General features: G+C 43.8%; 1 pseudogene; it reads left to right on the top strand.

Annotated features, from left to right (window-relative positions):
- Positions 1 to 22264: 22264 nt before the first annotated feature.
- LOC125101442 (uncharacterized) lies at positions 22265 to 22359 on the top strand (annotated as a pseudogene).
- Positions 22360 to 23478: the final 1119 nt, after the last annotated feature.

Here is a 23478-nt window from a genome sequence, read left to right as displayed (position 1 = left end):
CATGTTGCTGATTCTGTGATGGTTAGATTAAGAAAAATGGGAAAATCTCACAGCAGATAATGCCGCAAACGAATGATACGCATACAATAATAAGTACACACCATGAATTGAAGAGAAAATGGATATATGTAGAAAAGGAAACACTGATCCTTTGAAAATTGAAGATAAGAGCTTAATTACTTATAAAACTATAGGAAGATGTGACCTGAATTTTACTGAAGAGAAGTAAACGTCGTGGTCAAATCCTTGGGTACTAGGCCAACATTTTGCTTGAATTCTCTCTCTCTCTATGCAGTAGGGGGCCAATTCAGAGTAATGCATGTTTACTCTGCCTAATTGAGGAGGTTGGACGCTAATGAGTTTTCTGAACACTGCAGAAAATAATGTTGCATGTGAAAGGAAACCAAAGGGTACATGGAAATGGAAAAAAAAATGTCACCAAAGGGTACATGGAAATGAAAAAAAAGAAAGAAAAGAAAAGAAAAGAAAAATGTCCTGGGAACATGGGAAAGTTCACTTTTGTGGGCTGGGAGAAATCCAAACAAAATAGGTTTTAGAAAGAGGTGATGTGGTTAAAAGACATTCACTCATTCACCCTGGCTAGAACAGAACTATAAACAGAGTTTGACCCTGACCTCCCATAAATGATACAGGCATGTGTTGACAAGCAAACAAACAGAGTGTGTCACTTAATTCTGCCTATTATTTATGCTACCCAGAAAATTTCCTTCTGTGCCCCTTGGGGTTTTCTCCCAACCACCAGGAAAATTCAAACTCTATACACATTCTGAGATAAAACACAGAAAATATGTCTACATTGAAGGACCTAATCAGAAATGTGTAATTGAAGACAAACCTTTGAATAGTACCAATACAGATTTGGTTTAAGGTGATTAGGGCCATTTAGTCTCAAGATGAGAACATTTAGGAGCCTCAACATATGCTGAATCCCTTCTGCCCCAGACTCTGTCAAGGGGCAAGATAGGGGAAAAAAAAAAAAAAAAAAAAAAAAGGGCAAGGAAGAGACTTTGCCCTTGGGAAGTTAGGATGTGATAGCAAAATCATATCCAAGAGGCACACAGGATGGCATGTGCAGAGTTCTAAGAGTGGCTTTGGCCAGATGTGCTCCCTCTGAGATGGAAATAATTGTCCTGATAACTAAAGGATATAGAGGAGGAGGGGAAGGGAAAGGGTATCCTTGAAACAGGGATCATCCCAGGGAATCATCCAAGGAGAAGCAAGCAGGCTGAAGTAGCCTTGAATATTCTAGTTATCTGTTGGTGTGTAGAAAACTGTCTCAAAATTTGGTAGTTTAAAACAAACACTTTATTTCATTTATAATATTTGTGTCTCAATAATTCAGGAAGAGCTCAGCTGCATGGTTTATCTCTGATCTACACGGTGTCACCTGGGGCTAGTTGGGCATCATCTTTAAGATGGCTTCTTCACTCTTCAGTTTGGCACTTGGAGTCCTTGGTCTACCTCTCTCTCTCTCTCTACCATCTTCCTCAGCTCAGCTTGGGCTCCCCATAGCATGGCAGGCTCAGGGTAACAGAACTTCTTACAACAGTCGCTCAGCGTTCCAAGAAAGTGTCCCCAGGATCATAGCCAGAAGTTCCAAATATTCCTGTGACCTAACCTTGGAACATCCAGACATCACTTCTACTGCATGCTGTTGGTCAAGCGGGCCACAAAGGCAGTCCATATTCGAGGGAATCAGATTAGACTCCGTCTTCACAATGAATTTATAGCCAACTTTAATCGACCACAGAAAGTAATGAATAAAGCAAAATAGTTTAAGTAAATGGTCAATGCTAGACAGCAGGAGCGAGGATCAGAGAATGAGGCAGAGAATGAGTACAGAGGGCTTTGAAGGTAAGAGATCTAAACATTCAGATAATAACACTCTTTCTCCTGGTATAGACTCTCTTGCGGAACTATGTTCAACTATGTTCATAAAAGAAGGCACCGTGATTTTCTAGAGTTCCCAGGCACTGGACTAGGTGAGTGAAGGAAATAGAAATTTCCCATCTGAATCTCTCCAAAAGGATACTCTCTGGTCAGAACATATCTTCCCAGATGAGACTTTCCCGCTGATTCATCAGCATACCCATGGCTGAAAATGGTTGTCCCAGGTCTGCATGGCCTTGGATTCCTACATGGCCTCTATGCCTTTGATTCCTACCACCCAACATTATGTTATTACAGATTATTCATCTCTTAACTTGAATTCTGGAGGGGTTTTTATTAGATTAGCCCAGCCTGTGGACTGGTCCCTTCTGAGTCAAACAACTACTCTTACTGCAATCAAATAGGGATGGAGAACAGGTTTAGGTATCTAATAAAAAATTAACATAAAAGCATAGCCCCCTAGTCTCTCCCTGCACCCGCCCCCACAATCAGTGAGAGAGCACAGCAGGAAGAGAGTCAAGGAAAAAGGTGTAGCAACAAGTAAGGAGGATCATGTGGAAAAGAGGCCATCCCAGAGCTGGGAACTAGGACAAGGACAGAATAACTTGGTCCCCAGACCATGCATGCATATCCCAAACCCTTCCCTGGTGGAGGCAGACCCATTTCCTATTGAACTTGCCCTGGCAGCTTTGATGTATGAAGCAGTAAAGTAAGGGACAGTAATGGATAGTATCAAAGAAGGCCCTTTCTTATCTGGTTCTCACAGAGGATTTTAACGCTTATAACAATATTGGGGGTATTAGCCCTCTCTTTCTATATTATTCTCCCACATGCATATCTATACCAAGTCAAAAGGGAAAGATTGATGGCATAAGCACAAGCTCTTTAATTTTGTCAACAGAAATTATTAATTTAAAAAGTGAGTAAGAAAACAAATCCCTGTTGGAGAAAAGTACTAATGGTACTTCATACTGTCATAGACAAATGCAAATTGGGATTTTCCTTTTCCTTAATTAGCAGACAAAATTCAGGATAAAGTTTAAATTGATAAGAGCTCTTTCAACACCAGAGAAATGTATTGACCTTCTCGAGGTAAGTGTGAAGTACATTAAAATCACCATTTTCTCAGTAATCAAGTTTACCTCTACAGTAACTTTGGACTATGACACTCCTTCAGAAATGCTGTCTGCTCAAAATTCTCTGAACAGCAACCCTGAAAGGAGTTCTGCTGGGGTAGTAGAATTGTGGCGAGGTAGTCAGAATCAATTTGTTCCTGTGATTGACACAAGGGCCTGCATGTCAGCCAAGCTCTCTCAAACCATCTGTGCTCTGATTATGATCAATAGGTATTCATGATATGCCCAGGAAATGTGCTGTTTGATTACTTTTACACAGGAGAGGAGACAAAACATCTCAACCTAGAGTCTCTTAATGTGGATGTAGAAGCTGGGTGATGAGTTATTAGAATATAGAGTTTGCACTGATAAACTTTTGAACTTTCATTGAACTTGTAGATTAAGAATAGGCAGTTTTTCCAAGAGGAAAATTCACCAGACAACCAACAATTTTTCTTTCACATATTTAAGGGAGATGTTCGATCTGGTAAGGAAATAATAGTAATTTATGTCTTTGATAATTGAGAAGGATTATAGTTCTATACACAGAAAAAGCAACCATCACCCGGGCCCTGTGAGTCACAAAGCCATTAAAGAAGAAGCTTCCAGCTTAAAAGCAGATGAAACCTTGATGTTCTTCAAGAGGGAATTGAGAAAAGGGAAAAGAAATCCCCATCTACTTGTAAAATTAGGGCCCCCTCTCCGCCTTCCTTCCAAACAACCACCATGACACTTTTCAAATTCAGCTTGATCTCTGGCACTAAAAGAAATACACACACACACACACACACACACACACACACACACACACACAAAATCATTTCTCTGCATGCATAGCTCCCTGCATATATCAGAATGTACACATAGAACAGACCCACAATGACCCTTAGTGGGAGGCAACCATCCATACATAAGCAAGGAAGCTGCCTCCTTCAATCTACTAAGACCCATCATTCTCCAAACATCATTTGTCCTATAATCTGTAGGAACAGCCTGGAGCAGATGAAAGGTTAAGAAGGAAGACTGCTGACCAGCTGGAAACATGTGTTTGGTACATTCAACTCACTACAAGAAATTATTTTAATGATAAAAGAGTGTCAGCTGAGATCAGGTTCCTAAGAGATGGGAATAACTAATTTTGCTGCAATGACACTGAACAGCTTGTATTAAAAACACAAACTGGCTAATGGCTCTTTGGCTTGTTTGGTACAATGCACCAAAGACTTCAAATAAATGCTGACCATTTCTCCAGTTCAGCTGCCCTTATTAATAATAGATCCTATCACCTTTCTTCCCAGATCTCTTCACTATAATGTTTTTGCTTCCTTGGAATTCAATTTGAGTCAATCCTACCACTACTTTAAGCATGCAGCTTGCTGGATGCTCAAAATGAGAAGAACATGATCTTATCACAAGTTGCTAATAGCCAGTGTTGATAAAGAACCATGGATGTTATAATACAAGGCTGGGAAACAGCCAACAAGAATGAGAAATCGCAGTCTCAAAGCAAAGTCTAAAGATGGAGCCAGAAGCTCCATTTGGGGGGTTCAAAGTGCCTACTTCATTTGCAGGGAAGAGACTTATACAAGTTTTCTCAAGTCATGGGGGTTAGGAGTTATTAAAAAACAAACAAACAAACAAACAAACAAAAACCCAGACCTGGCATAGGAAAGCCATCAGAAACTTGGGCAGGTCTAGGGACTCATTATTCTGTCCATCTCTTTGTCTTATAGCATCTCTACCTTGAGTGCTGGTCTGCTCTGTCCTCCTATCTCTACTGACTCGGCTTACTCCAAGTTTCTGTTTCCTTACAACTATGGTTTGCACATGACTGCTCATGACCTTGACTCTACCTCCTGGTGTTTAGTTTTAGCAAGCACTGCTGTCTTATTTGAATTTCTGAAGAGGAGAGAGAGAATTTGGTTGTCTCTACCCACATTTCATGTAGCCACACTCTGGGTGAGTAGTCAGGCACTAGATGGACTACTTTAGTACTGATGACCCAATCACAGGCCAGTTCTCTACGGCCAAAAGGACTGGGTCTGGGGGGTATACATAAAGCTGTCCCTTCAGCAGGGGCAGTTCAATTTATAAGAGGCTTGGCCGGCATTCGTTGACCTTCTGGTCCATGCGATAACTGGGATAGGTTCTATAGAGGAGGTTACATCTGAGATGATCATAAAAGGATCCTTTGAATGGACAGGCAAAGATGGAGTAAATATGGAAGTAGTTGCATATGCAAAGGCCAAAAACAGGAAACTAGGAAGTATATGAGTATTTTGTTGCCTAGAGCAGTGCTTCTCAAATTTTCTGTACATGTGAATCACCTAAGGATCTTTTTAAAATGCAGATTCCTACTTTCCTATTCAATAAACCTGAAGCAGAACCTGAGATGCTGCATCTCTAAGTTCCCAGATGATGCTAATGTGCTGGGAGAGACTTAACAATAGTAGGGCTAGGGAAAGGAACACGCCAAAGCCTTGGATGCCAAGCTACGGAATTGGTACCCACTCTACTTCAGCAAGTAATAAGCAGCTGTGAAGGACGTGGGGGCAGAAGAATGATATAATCAGAGCGGTGTTTAAGAACATTTGATTGGGCAATGCTTTGTGGGATGAATCAGAAGAGAAGTGGAAGATCTGCTCTTTAACAATTGTAAAGACCAGGACAGAGATATGAAGGACTAAATTAGGATGACTCCTCTGGAAGAGGAAAGGATATATAAGGGATATATAAGATAAGATATATAGCCAATTGAACACGCCCTTCCCAATGTCCTTACCCAGTCTTGCCTTACTTAACAAGGGAAGTCACTTCCTCAGGCATCATCTGGTGACATCTTTCTATGTCCTTTGCAGGGTGTCTGCTTTTCATTGCAGATCACATCTAAAGATATACACTCTCTTTTACCTCTAGCCCTTAATTTCATTCTCCCTGCCTAACTGCATTTTTTATTGTGGGCAACTTGCCGCATGATTTAACTATATTATAACCATGTAACTCTGTTATTTAGCTATTATTTCATTGTGTACCAATAACCAAATTCAGTAACTATATTTGTTCTGCTGAGGAGTTTTGTTGAAAGCATATCTGAAGGGCACTGGGCAATGAAGTAAAGTCTATTACTGCCTTATCACCATCAAGAAAATGATCTGTTTGTTTGCAGTTCACTGAAGTACATAGCCAAAGAAATTGAAAGAGAGTTTAGGGAGGGCTTGAGTAAAGTCCAGAGATGGAGATGGATGGATACTCTAAACACTGTGCTTTGGTTCAAGATGCCCCAAAATCAGCTGTGACAATATGCAGTAGGGAAGCTGCCAGATCATGTATTGACAGGAAAGGAGAGAGAAGGTGACAAACCTTATATTGGAATTCAGAACCTCCGTTATTACACAGCGTAACCAGTCCCTACTATACATTTAGAACCAAGGGAAAGATAAACTTGATGTTAAATACAAATCCCGCCTGAAATTTTCTTAAGGCTAAAGGCTTCATAATATCCTGAGATTAAGGCTATAAAGAAGAAATCTGTGCTTACCTATTGGATCATTCATGCCATTTTGAGGTTGAATTCTGAATACTGAACTTTGGTTTTCTGGTTGAACATTTGAGGTCCCTGTGCATTAAATAATTTACACACCAAGCAAGACTTTAAATCCATGCCTTTTCCTCCTATTGGGATGGGATTTTGTGCACACGTGTAGACTTACATCTCAAAAACCAAGCAGTTGTTGCTGATCAAAAAAAAAAAAAAAAAACAACAATATTTCCTGCGCTTATAGAAAGGGACAAACAAGGGGATGAAGGAAGGAAGGAAAGAAGGAAGGAAGGAAGGAAGGAAGGAAGGAAGGAAGGAAGGAAAAGAACTGTTTAGTCCAGGATATTTTGATTGCACAAGAACATAATCAGAGTCAGGAACACAACAGAGGAAGTATTCCCAAAGGAAATCAAGATTAAGATGCACACTTTGGCCTCCTCCTACAAATGCCAACCTCCCAAACCCACAGGTCATTTTGTTTGACAATGTCACATCGATTCACATTTCACAATGTGCTCTTAACTTTAGAATCTTAATGTGCTGATTGGAATTAGCTGTGTCTTTTGAGAAGAGCCTTGTCTTGGCCATGTCCAGTTTTGGAGAGACTTCCTAGTTGGTTGGAGGCATCAGTAAGATGCCTTGTCATTCTGGACTGCTAGGTGAGCTAATAAGCTATCTTGCTTTCAAACATATTCACACAAATATACAGAACACATGCATGTATACATGGACGTGTGTGTGTGTGTGTGTGTGTGTATGTACACACACAGAGAAAACATAAATATTTTCTATATATAAAACTGGACATGTGGTATGTTATGTCCTTACAAGGCACTGGGAAGCCATACTTTGAAGAGGACATGGATTCCGGGAAAAAAAAACAAAAACACATTCCATAACAACTGTAATAATGGTCTCACTATGCATATGTATACCAAATCATCATGTTGTACACCCTAAATATATATATAGCTTTTACTTAAAAAACAAAAGAATAGGAAACAAGAAATAAGGAAATGAGACTTCCTATAATCAGTGAAGGTGAGGTCAAACCCTCTGACCCCATTACCAGAAGTAAAATGAGGTTCAGGCCACTAGCAAATGGCAGGGAAGGAAGAGGAAGAGGTTTCCAAAGACTGGTATAAACCTGTGTGGGTTACTGGGAAGGGGAAGGAAATAGATATGCTGGACCCACTTCCTTTCCTCAGCTCTACTCCCTGCTAGGGCTTAGGACTGTGGACACATTTCTGAGTCTCCTGATGGTGGCTGTGGGAGGGGAGAAGTAGAGCAAGGAATCTGCCAGCCATGCTGACAATCTGTGCTGTCTCAAAGGCAGTGATTCCAGAGTATTTCCATACCCTGAATGCTACAAATCCTTCTTTCTGCTTCTCTCTGTGTCAGTTCCTTGCCTAGTCCCACTTGGCCAGAAAGGAGAATCATCATCACCATAAGTAACATCCCTTCCCAGAGAGGACATGGTCTATGGTCACATAGCCATAAAAAGGTGGCAACAAAGAAATCCAGCTTCTTTGGTTGCAGATTGCCATACGCACTTTCCTCCTGGCCTTGTGAACAGAGGTTCATTTAGTGTTTGTGGCTGCCCAGTGGGGTCTGCCTCCAGGCTGCAGGATGGCTACTGGGTTCAAGCCTCATCTGGCACTTCCATGCCGATGTCACATCCTGCCACTCTGCAGTGTCACCCTCTAGGCAGTCATCACAAAACCTACTCCTTGGTTCTAGCTTCACCTACAACCACCCATTGCTCCACAAGGGACAGGAGACCTGAGGTTTCGGGTCCCAAGCACAGATGCAAATTAGAGTGTTTTTAATGTTACAAGAATAGTAGCAAAAACTCTTTGAGGACAACAGTTGCAATTAATCAGCAAACATGTATTACAAAGAATCACTTTTTAAAAAGTAAAATAAATGAGTAATAATGATAAAAACACGTGTGTGAGTGGGACGGAGTTTTGGGGTGGCTTCATAGAGAGCTGGGGGTGTGTGGGAGCCATTCTTTCCCAACAGATGTGAGTGAGCTGGTGAAGTGAAGATCTGGAGAACACACTCACAATGCACCCAGCAGGAAAGCCAAGATGAGGGCCCAGGTGGGGAAGATCCCCATGGCGGACAGGAAAGTATCCTCCCAGCACGAAACACTTGACTTCAGAACCAGCCATTATTCCCAGAAGTCAGCATGGACAGAATCTGGCTGTCAAACTAGGGAGGTCTTTACCCCTCCAGAGACCAAAGCAAGGTGACATAGAGAGGCCCAGCAACATCAGTGGGGAGGATGCTGGTCACCGGCACGCTCCGCCTCCCCTCTGAGCTCTTCCATGCTGCCCCAGAACACGAAACACTCAGTTTCCAGTCCTCCTCTGCAGGTAGCCGGCCAGATGGGATTAGGTTTTTTTTTTTTTTTTTGCAAAACACCAAATCTATATTTACATCCACATATAATAACATAACTTTAAGCTGAAATATATCATAAATAAAACAAGTAATGTCTACTGTTTGACAAGTATCAACAATTAAATCAAACTGGAATGAAATAAATACATAAACAAAAATCCAACGGATTGTACCTCTATTATAAGTACTGTTGTTGCAAAGGAAAAAAAAAATACAAAACCAGTAGTATCCCAATAGTCAGACACACTGGCATGAGACCTCAGTTTAGGGCCCAGTTAGATGGGGTGAGCGGCAAGACATGGAGTTTTTACATGGCCAGCCTGGTCATGGCAGAGGCAGTAGGCCTGCAGCAGGAAGTGGGAGCACTGCCTTCCTGTCAGAGCACACAGGAATTCCTCAAGCTGGCATCATTTCTGGGAACTCTGACCACTGTATCCTTGCCCAGCACCTCAAAGTGTTTGTAGACCACTGAATACCTGATTATTCATCCCAACCTGTTTCAGCGAGCTAGAGGGATTCCCACTGTCTGAATGGGCCCAGGCAGTGGCAGACCTCATGTGTTTGACACCCAGAATGGATCATTTCCTTAACACCCTCCTCTATGGGACAAAATTATTTTCAGTGGTAATACTGTCATAAGCAGTCATTACTATTATTCTCATTACTCATTAGTTTTAAAACAACCACAAGAATAAACTTTAATTTTAGGGCGCCTGGGTGGCTCAGTGGGTTAAGCCGCTGCCTTCGGCTCAGGTCATGATCTCAGGGTCCTGGGATCGAGCCCCGCATCGGGCTCTCTGCTCAGCAGGGAGCCTGCTTCCTCCTCTCTCTCTGTCTGCCTCTCTGCCTGCTTGTGATCTCTCTCTGTCAAATAAATAAATAAAATCTTTTAAAAAAAAAACTTTAATTTTAAAGATACTATTCAAAATCAAATACTTTCTGTATAAAATAATTGGCATTTATGAAATTTTATACACCAAGACACCAAGTGGTTATGTAGAAGGATGGAACTGAGTTAACTAATTTTATAATTAGGTTTTGCAATCACTGGGCTATCATTGTTTATCTATTGTTTAAAAGCAGGACAACCTAAGTACTGGGGCACTAGAGACACAATCTGTACCTGAAGGCAGCTCGAACCATCACGGACTGTTCTTCCTGGGAGTTCTCCTAATTAACTTTCAGGTGGGATATACTCTTTATTAAAGGACAAGTAATAAAATATGCTAATTTGAACCATACATGTATATATTTATATATATACATTTATGTGACTGTATATAATTAAAATTCAACAGTCGTCACAGCAATTGTTTAGAACGTGGACCAACAAAAGATTTGGGGGAAGGAGTATTTTATCACTGACATTGTTTAGAATTGCCAGCATGGGGATAATAAAAAGCAGACTGACTTACAGTCGATTTTATTATTGGTTTTAAATTCTCAGCAGACACTGCAGCCCCACACCACATGCAGCAGCCAGGAGATTGGCTCCTGCTGTCTGTGCTGGTGCTGGTGCCCCTGCCCTGAGGTAAGCAGGTGGGGTGAGCCCGAGAGAGACTGACCCCAGGCATGAGGGCCCAGGAGGGCTCTGGGGCATCAGGGAGAGTGTTGAAGAGAGAGCCTGAGCCACCAGGGCCTTCACCACACATGCCAAGGGACTCAGCCGGAGACCTCATAAACCCCCAGATCCCCAGGTACTGTGAACGTGGAAAGACCCCCACACAGATTGCCTTCGGTGAGGAGGAATGGAGAGCCCCAAGCTCTGTGGGAACACTGGTGCCAGATTCTCGGCAGTGAGGTGACTCACCCACCCGCGTGAGATGAAAATGTGTGCCTCAGCGTGATTAAAAATCACTTCATGTCATGAGCCCTGAAGGGCACACACAAACAGTTGAATCTATAAATATTAACTCTACCAATGCCAAAATTCCACTTCCATCTGAACCCCTGAAATTTCTCAATTGGCCAGGCACGTGAGCTCCACACCAGTGTGTTTGTGGGCGAGGGGGTCCAGGAGGGCAAAGGCCACCAGCAGAGACTCATCCGCCAGGCAAGGCCATAACCCAGGCGCCGGCTTTTTATTTTTATTTTTTTCTAAGATTTTATTATTTATTTGACAGAGGGAGAGTACAAGCAGGCCCAGTAGCAGGTAGAGGGAGAGGGAGAATTAGGCTCCCCGCTGAGCAAGGCGACCGATGTGGGGCTCCATCCCAGGACCCTGGGATCATGACCCAAGAAGAAGGCAGTTGCTTAACCTACTGAGTCCCCCAGGAACCATCTTTTATGAAAGCACATTCTCTCTCTCCTCCTCTGAATGGTTGCCACCCCAGAGAGATCAAAAGCGCTCTGAGGACAGAGACCGAGGTGCTATCCAGGGCCCACCACGGTCCACAGTGGTGCAAATCTGATGAAAGGCTAGTAACATCTCAGTTCCAGGGACAGTCAAGTTTGCCTTTCCAACTTGACATGAGGGAATTCTAACACAAAGGTACAGACTCGCCAAGGAAAGAAGAGGACCCAAGCGGGTATTAATGCAGGCCTCTGGGGCCCCCTGGGACTTGAGGGGGGCCGATCCCCCAGGACAAAGAGGAGAGCAGTTACTCACCAGCCCCGGAGGGCACTGCACACTGATGGAAGAGATGCAGGTAGGCATCCTCCCACACAGAGGACCCACGGGAGGTCACGGCCTATCTCCTCTGGACAGCAGCGGGTCCTATGTCCCTCTGCATATACCAAAGACACAGCCATGGCAGTAGGGCTGCATGCCACTAGCAGCCCATCCTGTCAAGCCAAAGGGTGGTATTTCCTCATTAGAAATGGCCCCAGCAGGGCCACTGGTGCATGTGGCTAGGGCCCAGGAGGGTGGGAAGAGGTCCTCGCCCCAGCTCATGCATTTCCAACATGGCCCTGGAATCCACACTCAGATTGCAGCATTATGTCAAGTAGTGTCAGACAGCCTTGTATCTGAGAACTACAGGCCTTCATTACACCAGGGAACAGTCTGGTGGCCAAACAAATAAAGGCCTGTGACAAAGGCCCCTTTGTTGAAAGCACCTATTGCTCCAGACATGCCTTAGACCCGTTACCAGCCCAGTGCTAGGAAGTGGTACGAGTCAAGTAATGTCAGTGGGTTTCAGAAGACTTATTGTCAGGTCTCCCATTTCCTAGCTGTGTGATCTGCATAAGCCGCAGATCCATCCCGAGCCCCAGTTTCCTCATCCAGAGAAGGGAGCCGATCAATGCGAACTTGACCCACATGATTCCAGGCCCTAGGGCTAGCACTGCAGGGTCGGTGGAGGGTCAGACCATATCCCAGCCCTGCTGAGCAGTATTTGTGCCCTCCATAGGCAGGCAAAATCAAACGGTCCCACCCCTCCATCCCCCAACATAGAACAAACACGTAGAATAAGTAAGAGAACATCTTTGTAGTGCGTATTTTTTTCTTTTTCCTATCTGGGATCCACCACTCTTGGGGAGGAAGGTGGGGTTGAGGACAGTGTGCAGAAACCCACCTCCTCCTAGGACAGCCAAGGAAGCACGTTCTTTTCCCTCCTGTCCCTCTGAAGACATAGAGAGGCAGGAAGGTGATCTGCCGGGCCAGGCCAAATCTCCTGCCCTCAACTTGTAATCTCCAGGGAGGGTGTGAGATGGAGGGTGTGAGAAAGATGCTCAAGGAAGATGAAGGCTCTTCCTGATGTTGGTGGAGTCGGGGGCCGAGGCACTGCAGCTGTGTCCACGAGGAAGGGACACTGCAGGGTGCTAGCCCACTGTTCCTGGGGGTGGACCTAGACTGTACTTTTGGTGCCCCAGCCCTGCCTTCCTGCTGTTCTTCTGAGCTTGCTTCTCCAGCCTCCTGTCTGTTCTGTAAGCTACTGGAAGGATAGACTTCCAATACGTTCCCTTTCTGCTTATGTTAACCAGATTTGGGCTCTGCTTTCTGTAACCAAGAGTTCTATCTTGTACTGTGAAAGATATGGCTGGTAGGAAAATACCCAAAACACAGAAGAAAAAATCGTTTAATCTCCCTACACAAATATACTTATTACCACATGATTTAAAACTGTGAAAGTGGGAGGTGCCTGACTGGTTCAGTTGGTTGAGCTTCCAACTGTTGGTTTTTGGCTCAGGTTATCATCTCAGGGTCGTGAGATCAAGCCCCTCGTCCCCAACCCCAGGTCAGGGTCCACACTCAGAAAGGAATCTGCTTGAGATTCTCTCCCTCTCCCTTTGCCCCCCCTTCCCCTCATACACACTTGCTTTCTTTCTCTCAAATAAATCCTTTAAAAAAACAGAACCTTTAAAAAAATAAAACCGTGAAAATGGGAAAGAGTCTCACAGTTGACTGTAGTGATATGGTCAAATAAACTGATTAATTCACTTGGAAAAGTAAACAGTCATCAGAATAATGGGTATGAAGAGGACAATGCAATAAGGCCATGCTCATGAGATTGACTGACAAGTGAAAACAGGGTAAGAAATCGTATGCATGAGACAGCTGACTTTCCTCCCCCTTGAATATAAGCTCCCTGGGGTTAGAATTTTTAATCTATCTTGTTGATACCTCAAGGCATTGGCAATAGTAAGCATCAACAAATATGGAATGAATGAATGAATGAACGAATGAACAAATGAATAATGAACTATTTGCACAGCAGAGGGATGGAAAAAGCACCATCAGATGCTCTTTGAGGCTGTTGAAGGTAGTCAGATTTTTTTTTTTTAGATTTTTATTTATTTGACAGACAGAGATCACAAGTAGGCAGAGAGGCAGGCAAAGAGAGAGAGGGGGAAGCAGGCTCCCTGCTGAGCAGAGAGCCCGATGTGAGGCTCTATCCCAGGACCCTAGAATCATGACCTGAGCCGAAGGCAGAGACTTTAACCCACTGAGCCACCCAGGCGCCCCGAAGGTAGTCAAGATTTTTAAAAGCTGTTATTTTCTCTATATCCAACACTCTCCTTATGTGGTTTTATTCATTTTCCTGAGAAGCAAAAATTTTTCTTAGTCTAAACCACTGGTAGGTGACCCAACTTCCCCTAATATGTATGTCCCCTCTTGAGAAGCCTAAGTTGCCACCAAGCGGGGTGATAAGGGCAAAGGAACGACTGTTCTTTTGCCAACTGGAAATGCTTGGCTGAGGCAGTCCATTAGGACCTGGCCCAGCAGCCCACTAAACATCACCTTCCTGCAGCACTGAGCACCGTGGACCCTCAGAGCAGAGCGTGGCCCAGGTCAAGTCAAAGTCCTCCTGGCCTCCTCCATGCCCCCTGGGCTGTCCTCTCTCTCACTTCCTCACCAGGCTTCCTCTCCAGCTCCTGCACACCACAGGATCTAAACAAGAACAGATTCCACAGCCCAGGGGATTTTATAGGTTTCAGCAGCCCTGCAGACTGGCATTGAGCTGAGGCCACCACGAGCTTAGCAAGTGGGATCCCTTCCCACCTTGGAATGACTAAGCAGGGAAGCAGAGGAGTCAGCATTCTGCAGAAGTCAGCAGGTCCAACTTCAGGCAGCGCTGAACTCTGGCAGCAAGAAGGAAAGGATATTGATCAGCCCAGTGAACTGAGGACGGCATCTGCTACAGATGCCTGAGCGGGGCTGGCTATAGGCACCTGCTAAGATCACCTTCTTAAGGCCACTGCTGGCTTCTATTCACTTCTATTCACTCTATTCACTTCATTCTCTCTCCATCTCCCTCCCACTCTCCCTCCCTGGCCCCTAAAATTTGCTTCATGATAAAAGGACTAAAGCTGTGCAAAGGAAAATGCTGGACCCAGAGCAAGGACACACATGAAAGCACACACCCCACACAGAGCCCACTTGGCCTCCTTCATGCCTTCTCCAGAAATTCTTCTCTGCAGCTGCCACTTCCCCATCTTATTTAAAGACCTATTAAGTCTTTGATCCTACCCAAGACCACGAGCCCAGGCTCCATGGCCCACCCTAAAGGCATTTTTCCCCTTCTGAACATGGGCTGTGGTTTCACGGGTTGCCCACAGTACAGTCCCAGCTGGGGAAAAGCCCCACACAGAGCTCTGGGGCTCACAATGGAGGGCCTCCTCCCTAAGCTCCTCAAGACACCAAAAACTGCCTAGTCCCTCTCCTCAGAGGTCTGGGTCCCAGCTCTGTGTGGCCCCCCGGTCCAGTCTGCCAAGGCAGTGAGCCACCAGGCAGCCTCCGGCCCCCAGAGATCTGTGTGCTACAGATCTACAGGATCTCTAGAACTACAGGAACTCTAGAAAATCCTCCAAGCTTCTACGTACTAATAACCCAGCCTCTTGCCTTTGCTTCCCCAGCCCCTGGGGTGGTAGCTGTTTCCTGCAGTTCTCTCTGAGAAACCTCAGGGTTCCTTTTTTGCCATTTCAGTCTGCTAATACCAATGTAAGTGATTGCCTTTATTAAATACTCTCTGTCAAGATAACTATGGTGATCAACTCCTTACCTCAGTAATGTTTATATGATCAAAAGACTTTCTGGAGTGGTATTAGCAGCTTTGGTTTCCTTGGTTAGGTTTACTGAATCCAATTTAAATAAAAATTCATTGCATTTTTTCCAATTATGCTTTAATTTTAGAATCACTGTTTGAAAAACTATGATGGTTTTTGTTTTCTGGGGTGGAATCCTATACTGACCCTGGAGAAAAGCTATTAGGGAAAGAGAGGTCAGATTGAATGTGCTAGAGAAAACACTTCTCTGGGTAGTCTGATGGAGGGTCCATTTCTTCCATCCCGTACAATTTCTCATCCATCATGTACAAATGATGATCCTCAAGATAGTTGGAAGTGAGCACCCACTAAGCTGTCCAACTTATTTCTGGGGGTTTTAGGAACAGAAGAACTGTAGAGGAATGTATGTCTTTTAAAAAGCCAGGGATTCCAGAAGTCCTGAAGAAAGAGGTTCTTGGCAAGGGAAAGAAGACCCAACTTGAAAGAAGAATGCTGCAGAAGGCTATACAGATAAAGTTAAGCAACCTAACTGTTCATAAAGACCAAAGGGAGACCACCACATTCTAAGTCAGAGAGGGGAGGGCTATTAAAATCACAGGTGGTTGCAATAACAACATATCCATTCAGCGCTGAATTTTCAATCCCTATCTCCTTACTTTGGGAGCAATTAGTCTCGGGTGAAAAATTGCACTTGCAGCTAATTGCACCTGCAATTACCTACTTCCGGGTGCAATTAGCCACTTGAACCTAATTCTGAGTGTGCAAGTGTTTAATTTCGTATGTGAGGAGGTGATTCCACATACAGTTAGTTGTACCCTCAGTCTTTGCACCTGCAGCTCATTGTGACTAATAAAACAAGTCTTCATGCAAGTCAGGTTGAAGGCACATATGGTGGACCCCGCTTGGAGAACCAAAGATTGGATTGGGTAGACTGCCAGGGACACAAGTGTACTGAAGGGAACTAAGGGACAAATTATTAGAACTTGTCACTCTTTGGATCTGCTATTACATTCCCGTGTCCCCTTCCTACAACATATTCCTCCCAAACTATGGAATATGAATACAGTAGAGGCAAGGCCCAGCTTGGCAAAGGTAACACAGCAACTCTTCTGCTGATGTTCAGAAGCACCCATAAGGTATAGGTCAGGTCAGAAATGGCCGAAATCCATTGTTTAGGGTAACTCTGAAGAGGTTGTTCAAAACACTTAGGTAACAGACATTTACTGAAATCCTACTATGTGCTCAGTCATATAGTGAATCCAGAGATTAATAAGCATGGTTCCTGCCTTCATGTTCATGTCAGTTCCACAAATATTTATTGAGTACTGACTATCTGCTTGGTGTGTCCAAGTGCTCACGAGCTCATTGGGAAAATCCACTTATACTCTTTCTACAAATATCAATCAAGCCCTCTCGGATTCCACAATCAAGTGGGGAAGAGAGATGTTAAACAACTATTTACACAATTAATGTCTTCATTAATGGCTGTGGGAGTGTGTGACTGGTGGCTGCCCTGGGCTGGGAGTTCAAGTTAGGCTTGTCCAGAGAACTGATGATGTTTGAGTTGAGATTTGAAAGATAACTAGGAGTTACCCAGGCAAGGGGCTAGGGAGGGTAGGTCCCAGCTAGAGGAATGACACTGCAAACGCTCTGATGCAGGAAGGAATGTGTCAACACTGAGATGTGGAAAGAAGGCTAGAGTGGCTGGAGTAGAGTAAGGGGATGGGAGGATGAGTTTTCCAGGATTAGTGAGAGGAGGTTCTTCAAAGTAGTTCAAAATGCACCCCAGGAGAGAATGGATGATGGCATCTGCTAGAAAGGAGTACACTGTGTGGCCTCTCAACATTAGCCTGTAGGAACTCTTGATGTGAGATATATTTTTTGCCCCTCTTCTTCTCATCTGACCAATAATGTCTTCATTATCAAACTCTGGAAGAGCATGAGGGCATGAGGTGGAGGGAGGACAAACAGCAAATCAACCCCTTTTTCCCCACTGCACAACCCTGAACTTAAGCTTAGGTATGTACCTCTAATTTGGAGGTGAGGTTGAAGATTTACATTACACTGGACTGGACTTCTAGTACTTGAAAATAAACCTCATTTTCATAATTGAGACTCTTTTAATAGTTGAAAGGGATCCAGAAAGCAATAGGAACTGCATGGATTGTCTCTAAAGGATGGGAAACAGAGATCCACCTGAGCATTTGAAGCTTGAATGGAAGAGACCTGCAGCCTCTTTGTGATTACACTCCTTTGAAGCCAAAGAAGGCAGGAAAGGTTCCACAAAGACAAGAAGGGCTATAAGATTTGAGAGAGAGGAGCATCCAGGCATTGCAAGGGAATAAGAGTGAGAACACAGGAGATGAAGTTTGTTCTCTGTTGAGTGGGAAGCCTCAAGAAGTCGAGCCCAGCAAGAGTGGATGGTCTGAGGTGGGAGCAGTAGAGTTGGATTAAATGGGGGGAAGTCAGAAGGAAGGAAGCCATGAAGGCCAGGCAATAGGAGTTAGAGGTCTCTAACCATCAAAAGTCATGTCTCCTCCAGACTCTTAACATGCATTGAAATGACCGAGTTTGAGCCTAAAGTAGGGGTTCATCTAGATGAGTTCCCTTCCAGGTCTAATTAGGACTCCCCTCCTCTGAATTTTTGTGATCTTGGGGTCCTAGGATTAAGCCCTGTATCAGGCTCCTCACTCAGTGTGTGTGTGGGGGGGTGTCTGCCTGTCTCCCTCTCCCTCTGCCTCCCTAAAATAAACAAATTCTTAAAAAAATAAAAGCATTAAGCTGTGGAGCTATTCAGGACTGTAGTGTAGTCTAGTCTACCTTAACATGGCAATCCACTCCAACCCCAGTATTCCCTCCCACTTCTCCCTGCACCTGTCCCATTGCACCCTCAGCCTCATTATTTTCATGCAGAATACTGACTGCTCTAGAGGTGGAAGAAGAAGACCCATGAAGAAAACACAGGTCTTTCTCTTCCTTGACCACATTACTGCATTGCCACACCATCGCCTTGGCTGGTCCTTCTTCCTGGAATGCTCCTCTTCCAGATGTTCCCTCCGGGTGCTTCTCCTCAGCTGAAAGGACCCTTTCTCAGAGAGGCACAGGGCCCTGTGCCAACAGTTTACCATTACAATACTATCCTTTACTGTCTTCAGGGCACTTACCAATCTATGAAGTGATCTTATTTGTTTATGTTTCTCCTAGGATATCATCTCCATGAGAAAGAGATCTAGGTTTTGTATATTGCCATTTCTTTAGTGGCAGAACATGCTCAATAAATACCTGTACCTACTCAATAAATACATGTAAAATGCATAAATGAATGAATGAATGAGTGAATGAGTGAGTGAATGAACAAAGAACGGGTATAAAGATTCACACCTCCAGGCTATCTAGGCTCCCCTTCTTTACAGATGAGAAAATCGAGCCCTCTTCCCTAAAAGGAGGAACCAGAAAAGCAGCTAATGCTACTCTACCCTGCTAGCTGTTTCTGGAGTGCTGAACTTGGATGTGATTTATTCAAATGAAAACTCTGGGGGAATTGTTTCAGAGGGATCCATAAAACAAATGTCATTTGCACCTGGAGAATTCACCCAACCTTCCAACCAATTTCAAATATAGTTCCTTAATGCAGATTTGACAAATTTGAAATCTCTTACACAAAGCCATTTATCATCTAATGTGCACCTGCCCTGCACCACAGTTTAAGTTATAGCTTTTAATGGGACAAAACATTTCTATAAAATCATCAAAATACCTTAAACCAAAACTGCCTATGAGAAATTGATGAGTTTCAAGCATTGATTCCACCCCTGAAAACATCAACCTTGCCATTGGCACCATGGGCACTTCTAATAAAAGCAGATAAGGAGGTATAATGAATATCTAATGAACCATTTTGTATGTCTATGTGGTTTCTCGAATTGGAAATAAATCAATGAGCCTTAGAAAATGCATATTTTAGTGGTCTATTCATAAACAACAATCTTGTTTTTGTATCATGACTCAAGTGTCATTCTTTTTATAACACAACTAAAGATTTAATCATTAACTTTATATATATATATACATAACCCAGAGTGTAGAAGAGGAGGGCAACCTCAGGCAGGTTTGATTCTTAAAATGTACTCACGTCTGGAAGGTGGATCATGAAGGTAAAGCCGAAACACATACCATCTAGTAGTGAGCACAGGGTGCGTGAATGATAACTAGTAAAGGACATGGAAACGTCCATGAATACGATACCAGGAGATAACCTAGACTGAGGGCCAGGGGGCAACATGAAGGAAAAGAGAAGGCAGGGAGTCCTGCTTTCCAGGCACTGTAGCTGGTAGCTGAGCCCAGGCTGCCCCTCCCGGCCAGCTCAGCCAAGGGTTCACCGGTCTCACTGGCCTGGACCAAGCTCCTTGGGCAGTCCAGTTGGGCACTATGCTCCCCTGCAGACCTCCCCCACAAAACCCTACTGAAGGGTCCAGCTTGGTTGTCCCACTAGCTTCGTTGGCTGGAAACGGGGAAAGTTGCCTCCCTTCCTGTTGGCATGGGCTCAAACCCTATGACCCAAAGCTGCCTTTCTATCTCAGCAACTTCCCTTCCAGAGGCCAAATATAACCATGACTTTCCCAGCTCACAAAAATTCCAGTCAGACGGCCGTGCATGGACAGTCAGCCAAAGAGCGTCTCCCCAAGCAAGCCCACAGCCAAAAATAACGGCCACTTGGTTAGTATGGGCTGGATTTTTTTTTTTTTCCTGTTGCTGGGACTTTGTTTGAGTTATTTTTTGGGGGGTTTTGGATTTTATTTTGTTTTTGTCATTTGGAGGTAAACAGAATAACTACAGAAGAAGCTACATCAACACCCCACATTAGGCTCATGGCTTTAGGGCCCATCGCCATAGGTCAGGACCAGAAGGTATTTTTGTCTCCTACACCTCCCCGGTCACCAACACAAAAAGGAGAGTCTAGCAAATGCATCTCCTCCCTCTCTGTCCAGCACTGCTTCCTGCGGGGCCATGGTCACAGTGAGACCCAACCACCAGGCTGTTTTTTCTCCACTGTGCAGCTAGAGGGCCTGGAAGAGCCTCATCTGTGGGACTGGGCGGGGTTGGTTCCACGTTTATCCCATGATGCACCTGGGCTGCAGACAGGCTGTCAGCGCTGTCAGTTCAGGGCCCTCCATAAGGACTAAAAGGGTTTACATCATTAATCTATTTCTTTAAAAGTATACAGTGTTAACAATGAATCTTGCAACACTGAAAAAAAAAATGAAAAGAAAAAAGTACACAGTGTTTAATAACAACCAAGTCCACTTCTGATCTGCTTCCTGACACACAAAGCTCTTGTCAACCAGCTTTTTTTTTTTTTTTTTTTTTCAGGCCAACAGACACATCTTGTTAAATCTTACCTAGGGGGTAACACTAAATTGAAGCATGCTAAAGAGATCCAGGCTGGGAACGGTAATTGTCTTCTCTGTGCCCTATTTCCAAGTGCAATGAATAATAAGCAATTGTGCAAAACTATAGCCTTCGATTGTTGGAATACCTTTGTACTTTTGTTCTTTAAAGGCAGAATGTTTTCTAGCATGATATTTCTACCTGAGGAAAAAGAAAATACGCCCTTGATTTCTACACGTGCGTGCATATCACACAGATACATCTCACTTCTTGTCATATTGCATGCTGTCCCCAGATCAATAATTTGATAATCAATAATCAAAGTACATTTAATGTACTTATCAGCTCTCGTGTGTGTGTGTGTGCGCGTGCACATGCGCACGCCTGTGTGTACATATACACGTCCTATGTGCTGGTGTCAAAAACATCTTCTATTAACGGAAAGCAAGCAACCTCGCGGGTGTTTCTCCATCATAAAATTAACTTTGCATCTTATCCATCAAAGAAGTGGAAAGTGATAACAGGTCCCTGTTCTTTACAGAAAACTAAGTGCCAGTCTACACCAGAGAAGGAATTATACTATGCATTTCACATTGCATATTTTCTGAAATGGCTCCCTTCCTTTTTTTTTTTTTTTCTCCTAAAATCTTTATTACTGCAGGGCCGCATAGACTGTAGAGGAAATACGGCTCCTGGTTTTCAACTTAGTCTATATCGGTTGCCTTTCCTTTGCTTCCTCCTTGGAATATTTATCATGCTTGTCATTGAGAACTGCTTCTGAGCACCTTGCAGTGCCAAGAGTGGTACCAGGTGTGTGTGCTTGGCAGTCCTCACCTCCACCGCCATCGACAGGCTCCAACTTGGATTTAGCCACGGTCATCACTCACACCCTCATGGCAGCAGCATCTTGGGGTGCTACCAGCATGATGACAAGCAGCAAGAATGAGCACCCGGGCAGCAGCTGTTGTGGGTAAAGTCAGGCGTCTGCACCTGGCTTGTGCTTGCCGTGCTTCTCCTGACTCTTCCCTCCACCTACTTTTCTCATCTGAAAGCCTTTTGAGTTTCATCGAAGCCAGGAGAGAATCACCAGAATGACACAATCTTAGAGAAAGCGATCTCAAAAACATCTAGTTCAACCTGTTCCTTCTAAAAATAAGGAAATGGAGCCCCAGCAGGTCAAGTTCCTTGGCCAAACTCACACAGGTGGTTGTTGGTGGAGCCAGGACTGGAGTCAAGTCATTGAACCCACTTTACAATGCTCTTTCTATCATACCAGTGGCTTTCCAACATCTGTTAGCACAATCCACAGCAGGAAATAAATTTTCTATCAACCCATGACACCTACACATATATGCAACCAACACAAGAGTCTCGTAAAACAATAATGACCTTTGCCATGTGTGACAGAGTTTGTTATTTTCTACTGCGGTATAGTCACTTTAAAATATTCTGTGGATTGCTTGGCAGCATGTATACTAAAACTAAAACAATACAGATAAGATTAACATGGTCCTTACATGAGGAAAACATGCAAATTCTTCCCGTATTTTTTGTACATTTACCAAATGTTCCTTTTCTTTCCAGGGATAATATTTATAGGTATACAGTCAAATAATTTGCATTTTTCCTAATTAGATACATCTACTGAATGTCTAGGAAGGTGGGGGTTGAATTAGATACAGAGAAGGGTCCCTTCAAGTCTACCCTGTCATGTGCCGGATTTGGAATGATCTTATTGTCTGATCTGTCTTTAATTCTGAAAGGCACAATGATCAAGTAGAGAGAACACTGGGTCTAGTCCTGGCTCCACCATCTTCCAAGTGTATGACTTTGGGTGAGGTTTCTCTGTGTTCCATTCTCATCTGCATGATCAAGCTGTTGCTAATTGACAGAGTTCTGAGAAGTGAACAAAATAATGCAAATGAATGCAATAAAAAGCTCTATACACAAGTCTTGTTGGAACAGCAATGGTCTTAAATTCTCACATTTCAGAGAAATATGGTGTCTCAAGATGTTTCTGGATTCTCATCAAAACACCTGCATAATGTATTATGAATAAATTTGGTATCATAAAGGAAAAGCTATAGCCTGGAACAGACTCATTTTTAAATGCATTTGCAGGTGTTCACAGAGGGACTGACCCTAAATCTTGAAGATATTCAGCCTCAGAAATGTAGAAGTCATTGAGATCAAGGATGACTCCAAGCTCTTGAAAGGGAAAGGTGATGAGTCACGAACTCGAAAATGTACTCCAGAAAGGTTGCTACTGGCGGGTACGAAGAGGAAGAGTTGAACAAACATATGGCAATTGTTCAGATGCAACAGCCGTGCTGCTGGCTGATGGGACAAGTGGTGTGGAGTGAATGAACGAAAACGTGCCAGAGGCACTGGATGCCGCTATAGCCTGTTTCAAAGAAGGCACCTTTCTGGAAGGTGGCTGAGCTGGGTTTCAGGGTATTCCATGTTTGGACGCGCTAACTCCCAATGAATCAAGATTTTTAAAACCAATACAGAAATTATTTTTGAAAATATTCAAAATGTCTGCAATACCCTTGCCAAGAACGACAGAAGGACCCTTGACAGCTGAGAGCGTTCAGCAAAACCATTCCGAAGCTGGTTATGACGCTTTGCTTGGAGATTTTGCGCCTCAGGGGGAGAAAGGCACTGGGT

This window comes from Lutra lutra, chromosome 5 (genome assembly GCF_902655055.1).
Source record: "Lutra lutra chromosome 5, mLutLut1.2, whole genome shotgun sequence".
In the NCBI taxonomy this organism is placed as follows: domain Eukaryota; kingdom Metazoa; phylum Chordata; class Mammalia; order Carnivora; family Mustelidae; genus Lutra; species Lutra lutra.
This window is presented reverse-complemented; position numbering and strand designations above follow the sequence as displayed.